Source organism: Ursus americanus, chromosome 4 (genome assembly GCF_024610735.1).
Source record: "Ursus americanus isolate L20-20 chromosome 4, mUrsAme1.1.p, whole genome shotgun sequence".
NCBI classification, from domain to species: Eukaryota; Metazoa; Chordata; class Mammalia; order Carnivora; family Ursidae; genus Ursus; species Ursus americanus.
In genome coordinates this window covers 55,235,236-55,250,037 of record NC_142130.1, presented here as the reverse complement: position 1 = coordinate 55,250,037, position 14,802 = coordinate 55,235,236, and the positions used below count along the sequence as shown (strand labels likewise).

At 37.0% G+C, this 14,802-nt stretch overlaps 1 long non-coding RNA gene across 1 annotated transcript in view; it reads right to left on the bottom strand.

Annotated features, from left to right (window-relative positions):
- Nucleotides 1–8,902: 8,902 nt before the first annotated feature.
- Nucleotides 8,903–14,802, bottom strand: part of LOC148110253 (uncharacterized) — a 289,301-nt gene continuing 283,401 nt past the window's right edge. The window contains exon 4 of the long non-coding RNA XR_015724102.1: nt 8,903–8,980. This is a non-coding gene — a long non-coding RNA (uncharacterized LOC148110253). The remainder of the gene's footprint in view (nt 8,981–14,802) is intronic.

Sequence of the window (14,802 nt, the reverse complement as noted above, 5' to 3'; positions counted from 1 at the left end):
AAAGACTGAGGTCCCTGGAAGATGAAGAAATTCTGCTTCCAGACTACCTTTGCACTTAAGACTGCAACATCAACTTTTGCTGGAATTTTCAAGGCCAGTCTGCCCTGCAGATTTTAGACTTTCTAGTGTCCATAGTAGTGTGAACAAATTCCTTAAAAATCTCTCTCAATATAATTTATATGCATATATAATTTAATATATAACATATATTACAATTTATATACAAATATATAAAAATATAACATAGAAATATAAACAGAGGGGCGCCTGGGTGACAGCAGTTGGGCGTCTGCCTTCGGCTCAGGGCATGATCCCGGTGTTATGGGATCGGGCCCCACATCAGGCTCCTCTGCTATGAGCCTGCTTCTTCCTCTTCCACTCCCCCTGCTTGTGTTCCCTCTCTCGCTGGCTGTCTCTATCTCTGTCAAATAAATAAATAAAATCTTAAAAAAAAAAAAAAGAAATATAAACAGAAAAAACCTCAACTGATAGATTTTTTCCTTCTCAAATTAGTTGAATAAGTTACGTTGGCATTTTTTAAAAAGATTTTATTTATTTATTTGAGAGAGAGGGGAGAAAGCATGAGCTGGGGGGAGGGGCAGAGGGAGAGGATGAAACAGACTCCTCACTGAGCAAGAAGCCTGATGGGGGGCTCAAGCTCAGGATCCTGGGATCATGACCTGAGCCAAAGGCAGATGCTTAACTGACTGAGCCACCCAGGGGCCCCTAGCATTATTTTGAGAATGAATAAACACATGTAAACACATGAAATCACATACCAATTATTTTTTTACCAAGTATGTAATGGGAAATGAAACATGGGAAGAAATGTATGTGTCCAGGGACTGTGCATTTCACCGAGCACACCAACGAGAATAGCGGAGCTTCGCTGACTTCATTTTTCAATGTTCTACTGATCATTACCCCCTTGATTCTGTCAGTTCTGACACCTGCTAGCTCAGAGAAGCACTGCCAGGCCTGAAGTCAAGTCCCAACGATGCTAGCCCTTACTTCACCCAAAACATCCTGTGTGGAAGTGCAGTCCAAGCATTTCCATAGCTGTGGTTAGTCCACCGTTAAAAATGGAACTGAGATTTTGAAGATTATTAGAAGTTTTCCAGATGCTGAGTATATACATGCAACCTATCTGAAAATCAGTCTGCTTAGATCCTCAAAGGTTTACCCCATAAAAATGATTATTTTGTTTTGGCAGCTGGCCAATGTAAGCAATTCTAAGAGGTTCCAGTCATTTTCTTCCTTGATGTGCTGATATTAATAAGTTAGAAATGTCTGTCTGTCAGCAAACAGATTTTATGCCTCGTCTTTTAAATCTAAGACATCTATACAGTTAGACTGGAATCATGGAATGCCAAAAGGTTGGGTAAGTTCAAGTGCTTCATTTAAATATTTGGCTCCTCAGATAGCCCCTGAATTACAAACTCATCCCTAGGGGAGAGTTTCCCTCCTTAGGATTGTCCTTTACCCTTGCCTTGCAAAACTGAAGAACTAATCTGGCTGGCTGGTCTGATGCTCTTAGAGGGTCATATTGAGCCACTGTATCAAAATGCCTACATTTTTATATTTTCCGATTCCGATGTAGCTGTGAAAGCAGAGCTAGAAAGACAAATACTAGCTAGCTTTTAGACATTAACCTTGTCTAATTATGGAATAAACTACATTTTAAGGAGAAACTTATTCCGGGTACAGTGGGATAAGCCATGGAAATCCTCAGATTGACTGCAGATATTTCTTTCTCCATTTATCCTTTATTATATAGATGTCTCATGTTGTTCAGGGATCACGGGGAGAAGCCTGGAGTTTGAGAGCACTAGGATACAACAATAAAATGTGTAAACGTGATGCATATTTAATCATAGTCATGTCTTAGACAATATAATTTGAATGAATTGCATATCTCACTAAAACGTAAAATTATTCTACCAATTTCAGCTATCCTAGGTTTCTCACAAAGTTCCTTCATTCATATCAGAAAGGAGTCATACTTTTTGTAGAGCCAAGATAAGAAAACAGTCTATGCCTCATTTTGGTCAGGATGAAGCTAGATCAACAAAACCAGGAGGCTGAGTTTAAGTTGTCAAAAGAAAGAGACACAGATAAAAAACACCTCAGACTAAACATTTACACATTGTCTATCTGGACTTGACTTTGACCGGTGTGTTTTTAAGTCTCTGGTGATACGTGACAGACAGTAGAATAAGTGGTCCTGAAGACTGCCAGCCTCTCATCCAGGGGCGTAGGTGGCCACAGGCATTTGACCATCAACGTCAAGATTCAGAAAGTCTGAATAAACATCAACATTTTCATAAGGAAGCTGAGGAATTCCAGATGCACCAGCCCAGCGAGAGCAATACCCTGGAAAGGAAATCGTAGCAGACGTTCCCACACCTCTTGGACAGACAGTCACATTTCCTATTTGGGGGGACCCACTAACCCCCAAATGTGGGAATTGAACAAATATCACTTTTGCAACCAATCCAGTGAAGGCATATTTTGATTCCAGAAATGTAGCAAGCTGACCAAAGGAGCCTACCTCCGAAAATTCCTGGCTACTTCCCCACAACCTGAGACAAAAATGACAAGGAATATTTTTTTTCTCTCCGGAAAGAGAATCCTGCTGAGATTTAAACTCTTCATTTTAGACAGGGTCTGCCTTCTAGAGTTTTAGGCAAGACCAAGTCAGTTAAGAAAGATTGTGTGTAGCAAAATAAAACAAAAAAGAACTGCCATGAACATTTTTGAGTATTGTTATATAAGGTGTTTTAAGGGAAAGATATATTTTTATAAGAAATAGAGGCCAGAATAATTTTCAAATATTTTCTTTCTTCTAGGTTTACTATTGCTCCTCCAATCAAACCCATTAAATGAGGAAATGTCTTATTTAAATGTGGTAGAGGGTAATTCAGCTCAAATATTGTTAATACTGGAAATAGTTATTCTTTTTGGACGCCATGGCTCTACAGTCCTTCTGCTAGCTGTCAGGTGAATTTCTGAACTGTATTTCCGTGTGTTCGATTTCTGTTATAGCTGGATGCTTCCCTGTATGGAGGATGCCACACTGTTATACCCCGTTCCAACAGGTGTAAGGGACCACTCACCATCCCTTAAAAAATGGTGACAATATATGTTTTCAGGTTTTTTAGGAAGAAATATTCAAATGGTTACATTTGAAGTCAAATTCAGTAAAATCAGTTTTAGCAAATGAGTTGTGAGTCATTTATGTGAAAATTATTTCCCTTAGAGACATCATTCATTGATTTAATATTTATTGAGTAGCCTAGTACATTCACATGTATTTTAAGTCTTTAATCCCTAGATATGAAGTGAAAAGTTTTTTCTTTCTAAGAATTTTGAGGCATCTGAAAGTAGATAGAGAAATCTAAAAATGAAGCAGAAATAGGCCTAAACTCCTGCAAGAGCGGCAAATGCAATGTCCTAACCAAAATTAATGTTTCTCTCGATTGGCACATGGGAGAAAAGAAGACGATAGGCAAAGAGTTTGTTATTCCTGAAAATTTGTCTGTTTCATTTAAACCAGGACTCAATTTTACAAATGATAGAACTGCTAACCTGATTATATTCTAGCCTAAACAGCCGTCCTAGATGCAGTTCCCTTTTCTCCTTTTGATGTCTGTACCTGGTGAGGCTATCAATTAACCCCCCCACAATGTAATTGAAATGCAGACTTGTGGCAGAAGAGCAATTAGAATAAAAGAGGTTAATAAAATTCTAGGAGTGCTCCTTATGACTCAAAACTTATGATCTACACATTGAGTAATTTAGACTGGAGTCACCGGAAAAATAAATTAGGAACGGTTGAAGAGTTCAGTAGACTCTGGCTGTTGGTTTTCCCTGCTCCCCTCCACAATAAGAGGAGTATAACCTATTAATTTCAGTGGAATGCTTGCTAGCTCTGCACCATAGGAATGAGCCAGCCATTATATTGAAAGTGGGGACCTTGTACACTTGGATTGAACAAATTCAGGACTGCCAACCATTGTCAGTTAGTAGCTAAACTGCAGAGATCTTGGCTCAGAGGGTTTAAAAATATGCTCTGGCTGGCCCCCAAAGACTTAACTTGCTCTTAGAGCACTTTGAAAAAACACTGAGTCACAGCGTAAGGCCAAGTGTGCGTTTGGCACAGGTTTATTGACTATATTCATTTGTATATTTTCATGGTGCCTATCAGTATGTCTAAGCTTTCATACAGAAGCATAATACCCTTGAGTGGAAGTGACTGGAAGAGAATCCATTTGCTCTGTAAGCTGAGGCTATGAAGTGCATATAGGGGACAGGGGTTGGCCAAGCTTGTAGAACGTGCATCGTTTACCATCTATATACTTCACATGTGACAATCATCCATTTCTAAACTGATCAGTAGCAATGCAAGGAAGTTTGCTTCACTTCACATAGAACAAAAATATATATAAAATAGGGCCTTCCCTGGGACGGCAGTGTAGCATTATTTAAAGAGAGCTAAACTTGGTCTCCCCCAGTTCTACAAACGCACCATGTAACCATGGTCAAGGCACAATCATTCTGGGTCTCCTTCTTCTTGGTTTTGCAAATCAAGGGGGTTGACTCTCTTTTAAGATATACTGCACTCCACTGTTTTTTTTGTTTGTTTGTTTGTTTTTCCACTTGATAGTTCTTGATCTTCAAGGAATGAGAAGAAAACAGAAGGGGTACAAATATGATTAATAATGAGACAACTTCCCAGATTTTGTTCTTTGCCAAGTGCCATGTCTATGAAGCTTTCTTCATCAGCTCTAGAAGCTCTCTTTATTCAAGTTCATTATTCCCATAATTAGGTCAGGATCCAAAAAAAGGGCACAAACTAGCTGGATTCTAGAGTCGTAATGATTCAGTGGCTTATGAGGCCAGATCGAAGTTGCTGCAGAAATAGCTAGTTTCATAAGCATTTTGGCACGATTAACTTCAGGGACCATGCTTTGAATAAACAAGCTTTTGACACCAGACAAGGTCTAGGGACAGAGATTCTTATTCAATTCAAGGACTTCAACATCTTCTCAGTCTCTGTGAGAAAAGGCCTCTGGCCTGGGCCAGCTTCATGGCCGCACAGCCCACTTAGTCTTTCTTGTTCCCACTTCCCCATTTATAAGATGAGGTGATGTGTGTATACTGTTCTGATAGTCTATCACTTACAGAATATTTAGGCCCTAGGATAGAACAAAATAGTCAATCCTCCTTAACTGTATACTCTTTGCAAGACTAATTAAATGTATTAACTTTTATTATGATGTACAACAAGCTGACAGTAGTTTTCACTTGTAAGGAATTAATCAGCGTGACATCTTTGGATCCCTCCTGTTCTTTTTGAAGCCATGCTCACTGAGTATAAGCAATTCCTGCCTCACTTGCATCCCAGATTTATTAGGGCTCCCTTAAACACAGAAAAATATCTCTTCTTAAGTACTCTTTGAATTCCTCTGGTTACATCAAAGAATTCATTCTTTTTAAGAAGACACAAAGTTCTCTGTAGCAAGTAGCAATGCTGGTCAGCACTGGGATACTGCCAGATAGGGTGAAATATCCATTAGGTTACTAGGGCTGTTGTGACAATGCAACACAAGCTGGGAGGCATAAACAATAGAAATTTATTGTCTCACAATCCTAGAGGCTAGAATCTGAGACCAAGGTGTCAGCAAGACTGGTTCCTTCTGAGGGCTACGAGGGAGAATCTGTTCTAAGCCTCCACCCTAGCTTCTAGAGATTTGCTAGAAATCTGACATTTCTTGGCTTATAGAATTATCACCCTGATCTCTATCTTCATCTCCATAGGACATTCTCTATATGTGTGTGTCAGTGTCCAGATTTCCCCTTTTTATAAAGACACCAGTCATATTGGATTAGGGACTACCCCCACTCTAGTATGACATCACCTTACTAATTACATCTGCAACAACACTATTTCTTTTTTTGGTTTTTAAAGATTTATTTATTTTAGAGAGAGAGAAAGAGAAAGAGTACATAGGGGGAGGAGCAGAGGCAGAGGGAAAGGAAGAGGGAAAGAATCTCCAGCAGACTCTGAGCTAAGCATGGAGCCCGATGGAGGAAGCTGGATCTCATGACCTGAATAGCATGACCTGAACCAAAACCAAGTCAGATGCTTAAACAACTGAGCCACCCAGGTGCCCCCAACAATCCTATTTCTAAATAAGGCCATGTTATGTGGTACTGGGGGTAAGACTTTAACATGTGAATTTTGGGCAGACACAATTCAACCTATAATATATGGCTTCCAATATTCTTAGTACAGGGAGAATCCCATAATAGCATTGGTTTTGAATTTTGTACCAGGGTTCAGTTGCACTAATAATGAATTCCTCAGGAAGGATCTTGGCTAAATTATGAAGAAGATGAGTTTGCTTTCTGTTACCTTCTTCTGAGTCTTTTTGCCCCTAGGGGGCCCTCCAGTTTTAGTCCTTTCATGTTCTTGCCCTTCATAATGTACATATAATTCATAATCTTAAATTTGTACCATAGCATGTGTTGCTTTAGGGAACATCTACTGATCACTCTTTGTTAATCATTACAGAATTTTGGAGTCTTGTTTAGCTTATCTGGCAGCTTCATCTGACATGCTTATAGAATAACAAGAATTTTGATTTTAAATCCTCTATTTTTCTCACTTTGCATTCTTTATCTAAACTGAATTCTTCACCTATATCAGCACAGTTACCATTTTAGCAAAATTTTCATTTCTCGGATCATTATTTTTTGTTTTCTGGTTTGAGTAAAAGAACCAGAGCCTCTTAAAGTCTTCTTTCCCTTCATCTCCAACATTCCACTTTTCAGTAGTCACTATAGTTTGCTACTTTGACTTGTGTCTCATTTTTACCATATCTAAGAGAAGTGTTAGGCATCTGTTTTGGCACTTTATTTGGGTAAAATAATCCTAGCTTTGCCTATCAACAGAAATATCTATCAGCTACTCTTTGTGATGGCGGAAGGCAAGATATAGGGGCCTACGTTTCACCAAACGTTGGACACTTGGCTAGACATTCTACATAGCTGATCCTATTGGAATCTAACAATAACCCTCCAATGTATTCCTGCCTAAGTTTATGAACAAAACAAAGACAAACCAAAGAATTTGGTGATTATGAACTGATAGCCAAGAAGGAAGGAACTCTGGAGTTCTTTCCATTTCAAGGACAGTTGAACTTTAATAACATTTGGAATGATAATAATAATGAAGATGATTTCATATTTATGGACTACTTACTCTGTACACTAAGTTCTGGCCCAGAAGCTTTTTGCCTATTTATGCCATTTTATCTTCACAACAATTCTTTGAGGAAGGTGTGAACCCTGTTTTATTTTTAATGGAGACGTGATCGACATTTATTAGTTTTAGGTGTGCAGCACGATTCAATATTGGTATACACTGCGAAGTGATCACCGCAATAAATGTAGTTAACATCAATCACCACACATAGTTATAAGTTATTTTCTTTTGATGAGACTTTTTCAGATTTACCCTCAGCAACTTTCAAATAGGCAGTGCATTATTATTAACTATAGTCGCCAGGCAGCACGTTACATCCCAGGACATATTTATTTTCTAACTAGAATTTTGTACCTTTGGACCGCCCTTTCAACCATTTTGCCCATTACCCTCCTCCACCGCACCAATCAGTTCTCTCTTTCAATGAGTTCAGATTTGTTTTGTTTTTTAGATTCCACATATAGCTGAGATCATACTGTATTTGTCTTTCCCTGTTTGACTTGTTTTACTTAGCAAAATGCCCCCAAGGTCCACAAATCCTGCTTTACAAGAAGAGAAAATTCAGGTTTGGGGAGGTTAAATAACTTGACCAAAGTTTCATAGCTAGGAGTTAGTAAAACCTATATTGGACCCACACCAGCTTAAGTTAAGATCCTTCACTATTAACCACAACACTATATTTGAAAGTGAAAATATCATACATTACTTTTTATTCAGTCATGTTTTGCAAAAACAATTTCCGGCTCTCTTTATTAACACTGCCACACGTAAACACTACACATCTCCCCATGGTGTCTAGCTGAGTGTGGGGCACAAAGCTTATGTTCAGTACATGCTTTTCCTTATAAGCAGTCATATTTAAGCCATTATAAACTTATAAACACAACTGGAAAAGTCATCACTGAACTTTAGGCTGGGAAAAATATTGGACAGAGAGTTAACAGATCTGTGTTCTAGCCCTGTGTAATACCTGTGATACTAGGTTCCCCCGTTTGCAAATTTAAAAGTTTGGTTTTAATGGTTTGGGCTCAAAATGGTTTTAAAATGCATACTTCACATTTTGTTGTTCTAATCACGTTTTAATTATGTTGGAAAATATTTTCACTTCTGGTTAACAGCAAAGAATATATGGAATGTCCATTTCAGCACAGCGATGACTTTTTCCCATGGTATTTAGGAATGCAAATTATGTGTATCCAGGTTTTGGCTGACCTACATATTTGGGGTGTGAGTGTGTGTGTGTGTGTGTGTGTGTGTGTGTGTGTAGTATCAGCGGTCAGATCTAAACTGTGTATTCCCTCAGAAATACACATATGCTCAGGGTTCAGCTATATTAACTATGAAATTAGGTGGTAAAAAACATTATCTTCATGACGTATTCTATTATTATCTTCATTGACATATCCTGTTTTTCTCCTAACATTTAGCTTTTAATTACAGCCCTTAAAAAGAGACCAGTTAAAAAGAGAGCAATTAGCATTTTCCAGGTACAAAAATTGGCAGTAGGTGAGCTATAGTATATTAGTTATATGCTTTGAGATCCAAACAGACAGGCTTCCCTTAGATGTGGTATGAAAACCTATAGCTAAATTTTATCTAGTGTTTAGTGTTTTTCAGATGCGGTGTACTTACTGGTATTATCTCTTCCAATCCTTATACTGATCTTATGAGGTAGGTGGTATTAACCATTCCATCTTGCAGATAAGGGACCTGAGGCAGAGAATCATGAAATTTGCTCAAAGGCATACAACAAACCAGCATTTGAATCCACATAATCTGATTCCAAAGCCAACTCACTAACCATTCTTTAACATAGAAATTTGGACACCTTTCCGCTCAGTGACGGTTTTTAAAATAGAATTTTTAAAAATTAAATTGCCATACTTAATAAGAGGTAAATTAGTCTTAAAAAGCCAGTTTGTGACAACAAGTTTTCAGCGAGTTACCCTCCTAATTCTTAGCTGTTATCAACCTCCACTTAATTTTCAGATTTGATCCTGGTCACCTTTGAATTCTTATGCATATAATCTAATCTCCTAATTTAGAATGTTTCCAGCTCCAGTGTTTCCACAGCTTCTCCAAGTATAAATTTTTTACACATTTTCCCCGTTCCTGAAGTTTTTAATGTCTTCAGGGAATGACTCTTAATTGTGAGGCACACAAGGAGACATTTAAAAAAACAAAACAAAAACAAAAACCTTTCTTTTTCTCACTCTTAGCTGGTAAGAGAAACACTCTCATTTCAAAGAATTTTACAGAAATTAAGTTGCTAAATTAATAAATAAATGGGCTTCTTAGGTCTAGCTGAAAAGCAAAAGCAGCTGGAGTACATAATCACCCCAATTAAGCCTTCAAATCAAAATCGGATGAGTAAACAGTACCATGGTAATATCCTTTGCAAAAATATTTGCAAATTACTAATTCAAAGCAATAGGAGTTAAAAATGGAAGACTGACAATACCCATTTATTGCTCTCTGTACACTACCAACAGTTAACTGCAAGGACAGGAAGCTTATGAAAAACTGGCTCCTTTTCTCCTTTTCGTATATTTTGGATCATTCAGGTTTATGCTTCCGTGAATTGCCTGCTCATAACCTCCACCCATCCTTAAGTTTGTCTTTAACTGATTTATAAGAGCTGTTTGTATATTTTAGGTAGTGGTTAATTGTTGGTTCTAGGTATTATCAATATTTCATCCCAATCCGGAGTCCTGCATTTCACTTCATTTGTAGTCTTTTGTCAAATAACAGAATTAAACTCAGTAGTCAAATATATCCATCTTTTCCTTCATGTGTGGCTTTTATGTGTCTTGATTACATAATCCTTCACTACATGAAGATATTCTCCAATTTTTAAAAATATTTTTCTTCAAAAAATTTTTGAAATGTACACATACACACATTCTGGGAGCGCTGCACTGTTGTGATATTGAATCTTCTCATCCAGCAAGATCTCTCTCACAGCTATTTCTAGGATTCGCAGTAAGACTTTATATTTTTCCTTATAAGGTTTTTGCACATCTTTTATTGTCATGATTATAGGTACCTTATTTTTATTGTAAGTCTTTTAAAAATCACATAAGTGTTTCTGCTTCGTAAAAATATATTTACGTTTTTTATAATTTTGTACACTAGTCCTACATCCAACAAGACTTTGCTGAGCTTTCTTATCAGCTTTAACGATTTGACAACAAAAATCACCATAATTTTTAAATGTAGGTAGTAAAATTGTTTGCAAGTACTTTATTAAACAGAAGCGTAATACTTTTCATTTTGGACTTGAAAGGGAATTCTCTGATGATTAAGTTATTGCTAATTTTTATCACTAATTTTTTCTTAGCTATCTTTTATCAGAAATTCTATTTCCTTATAACCAGTGATTCTGTGATGATCAAGAGAGCAACAGAAGCATCTTGGAGAGCTTTTTAGAAGAGAATGCTAGCCTAACCCTAAAGTTTCTGCTCTAGTACTCTGTGGAGGAGCCCCCAAATTTGCTTTAGTAGTAAGCTTCTAGGTGAGGCTGATGCTTCTAGTTACCCACACTGAGTACCACTGCCTCTACTCTATGTTACACTTAAACCTCTGTCCTTAAAATTTGAGATGTATTCTGATGGTGAGATGATTTTTATTTGTTCCCAAACTTGCTTATTCCAGTTTTATTATGATCCTTTGGTATTGAGGTCATTTGTTTACAGCTAATGACTGCAAATGGTTTTATAAATATTTGTCCAGCTTTTATAGTTTTCTCTAGCTGATTCTTTTTATATGTGGCTATCCTTTGTTCATAGTATATTCCTCCTGATATTTTATTATGAAAATTTACAAACATGTAAGAATCGAAATAATTTGACATTAAGCACCTGTATACCCACTACCTATATTCTACTATAAACATTTTACTATACTTGATGTACATACATTTTTCCATCTATCAATCTCTTTTTATCAGTAGATCTTTTTTAAATAACATAGTTTTTAGATTTTATTTGAATTAATTAACATATAGTGTATCATTAGTTTCAGAGGTAGACTCAGTTATTCATCAGTTGCATATAACACCCAGTGTACATTACATCACATGCCCTCTGTAATGACTGTCACCCCATCCCCCCACTCCCCTCCCTTCCCCTCCAGCAACACTCAATTTGTTTCCTATGGTTAAGAGTCTCTTACGGTTTGTCTCCCTCTCTGATTTCCTCTTTATTTTATTTTATGCTTTTTTGTATCCTTTTCTTGTATCTTTGAATATTGTTTTTTTTCTCTTTAATCAATTATACACATACACACACAGACACACACACTAAGTTCAGAATCCCTATCAGATTCTATTTTCTGCCATTATTCTATTTTCTGCTATCTCATTCGTGGTGGATTGTTTCCTTTTATTTTACAATTGTATTGTAAACTCATTTTCATTCTTACAGGAATCCTGTGCAGTCTAGGTTGAAAGCATGTCCTATCAAGGAATTTTTGTGTTTCTTATTCCATGACTCTCAGAAGTATTACTGTTACAAGAGCAATTTTTATGGCACTTTCTTTTCCAAACCAGACAATGTTTGGTACAGACCCAACTGAGAATTTTTTTTTTAAGCCACTCAAAATTCAGGCTAGAGTAAACATCCTTATATTCTCCTGTGTCAGTGCAGTTTTCCTTTCTTTTTTCCTTTTAACCTTTTGAGTACAGGCCAGCCAGGTCCCAGCTTTATTCTCGTGGCCTCAGTTCCAACTCCTTGATTTTCTGAATCCCACAGTTTCTGCTTCTGGTTCAGTCTGGGTTAAAACCCAAGATTAGCACATCCCCAAGAGCAGACATGCCTCAGCTCATGTGCTTGCCACTCGATTCTCTTTTTTTTGTTCTCTGTCATTTCTGGTTTCCCGATTCATTTAAGGAATGTCTGTTATAAGAGACCTTTTCGTGTTCTCTGCTCCTTGTATTCTTAGCAAACAGAAGCCTACCTCTACTTCACTCGCTCGGAATTAACTTTTGTGTACATTCTGAGGAAGTGCCTATTTCTGTTTCTTGTTGCTTATTTACCTATACTAACCAGTTTTAATTCTATCTTCTTTTATATTTTTCTAACTGAAATTACCTTTATTTAAAATTCACCAATGAAATTTTCTCTCCATTTTAAATCTTTTTAAAGCTTACATGTTATTATAATCTAAGAGAAATTTTGAACTGTGTTGAATATATGTGCAGTAAAACCCCTTTGGTCACTTGCTAGATGAATGGATTCTTTGTTTTCCCCGTAAATCACGTGACGGACGCTCATGGCATAGCAAACACTCATGACCAGAGACTGTTTTCTTCTCCAAGCCACACTGTATTTTTGTTCCTATCAGTCGTGTTGTAGAGATAGGAAGAGTCAGGTTTTTTGTTGCTTTATGTTATTTATTTTATTTAGTGTTATTTTCAATAATTTTATTTTATTTTTAATTATTTAATTTATTCAAATATATAACTTAAAGAAATGTGAGTGAAAAATAAAGTTTTTCTATCAAAACCAAGTTCAGTTCTCTGATTAAGGAATAATTTTATGTTTCTAAATGAAATTTTCTTTTTTTTTTTTTAAAGATTTTATTTATTTATTTTGACAGAGACAGCCAGCGAGAGAGGGAACACGAGCAGGGGGGGTGGGAGAGGAAGAAGCAGGTTCCTAGCGGAGAAGCCTGATGTGGGGCTCGATCCCAGAACACTGGGATCACGCCCTGAACCGAATGCAGACGCTTAACGACTGCACCAGCCAGGCGCCCCTGAAATTTTCTTTTAAAATTAAGTGTAGATAAGAAAATTATAAATGACTGGGAAAATATTCTCAAAATCTTAAGACTTATGCACCAACATTAGTTTGCAAATGTGTTTAAATTTTCACTTTAAAGAAGCAAAAGTTGGAAATTAGAGAAATATGGTCTTTATACAACTACTGTGGAGCACACCAACCAAAAGATATTTATGTATATTAAGTTAAAATATTATCTTTAAACAATATATCATTTAAAAAATATTCTTTGGGGCCCCTGGGTGGCTCAGTCAGTTAAGTGTCTGTCTTTGACTCAGGTCATGATCTTGGAGTCCTAGGGTGGAGCCCCACATCAGGCTCCCTGCCTGATGGGGAGTCTGCTTCTCCCTCTTCCTCTGCCCCTCCCCTCTACTTGTGCTCTCTCTCCCAAATAAATAAAATCTTTAAAAACAAATAAATAAATAAAAAATATTCCTCACATTAAATGACTTTTTGATTAACCAATTACTGGTCCAAAGTGCATATGATAATAGGACTTCTAATTTATTTGATTTCATTATTATTCTAATCCAATTTTCTTACTGTCTTGAGTATCAATAAAATGCTTATATTTATATTTATTTGAAAATTGGTCCAAGAGAATAGACAAGAATCAATAAGTCTGCTCAAAGTAAAAATATTTTAAAAATTATTTATCAGATTAAGATAAAAAATAAAATAAAGAACGTTGCATAGTGCAGTACATTCAGGTTGCCATGAGAGGACCTGGACTACAAACCAGCCTGCCTCTACTCCTGGGATAGTCTTTGCTTGTGGTCACCTTTGTTTGTATCACATGACCCACAACTCTTGGGAAAGCTAATTAGGTCAGGGCTGAGGTTGGGAAACATGACCCAGAGACATGCAGTAGACCTATACAGGTGGTTGAAGCCCCAGCAAAAGCCCGTTCTGGTGACTAGCAGCTCAACTGATCCTCTGAGAAGAGATGAAGTCAAGAGTAGAAAAGTTCAAAAAAATAAAAGAAGATAATAATATATATATTTTTAAGAAGATTTTATTTATTTATTTGTCAGAGAGAAAGAGAGAGAGAGCACAAGCAGGGAGAGCGGTAGGCAGAGGGAGAAGCAGGCTCCCTTCTGAGCAAGAAGCCTCATGTGGAACTTGATCCCAGGACCCTAGGATCATGAACTGAGCCGAATGCAGACACTTAACTGACTGAGCCACTCGGGCATTCCAAAGAAGGTAATAATATTACCCAAGAAGTTCATAATAAGCAACTCAAATCAGAAAAAAAAAATGAGACAGAGAAAAGGAGTGTAGACACAGATTAGTTTACATGGAATAAAAAGAAACATCTGGAGAAAGTAGCAGGGTGGTAAGGGCGGTGTCCTAGGCACAGGAGATGAGCATCTATAGCAGCTTTTCAGAGATGCCCTCCAGCTTCTCCAGCTTTTGTTGATTCTGGTAAACATGCATGTCTGAATTTTCCTCAAGCCCTCAGGAAAACATGTTCTGTTCTTTCTTACTTCTCCTTGAAACCCAAAATTAAACTCCACCTGAAACCATAGCATACAGTGCTCCTTGCATACTGAAAGAAACTAACTAATATAAGTGGAGAGGGAACTAATTTATAATTCTGTTATCTTTAACAGAACATTCTTAAAGGCAGGGACCATATGTCTATCACATTTTGGCATGCTAGTAAGACATCAGAATAAAAAGAGCTATTGTGAATTTGCACAAATTTGCTCATTTAGAACTCTATCTTAGCAGAGAGGCTTTCCAATATGT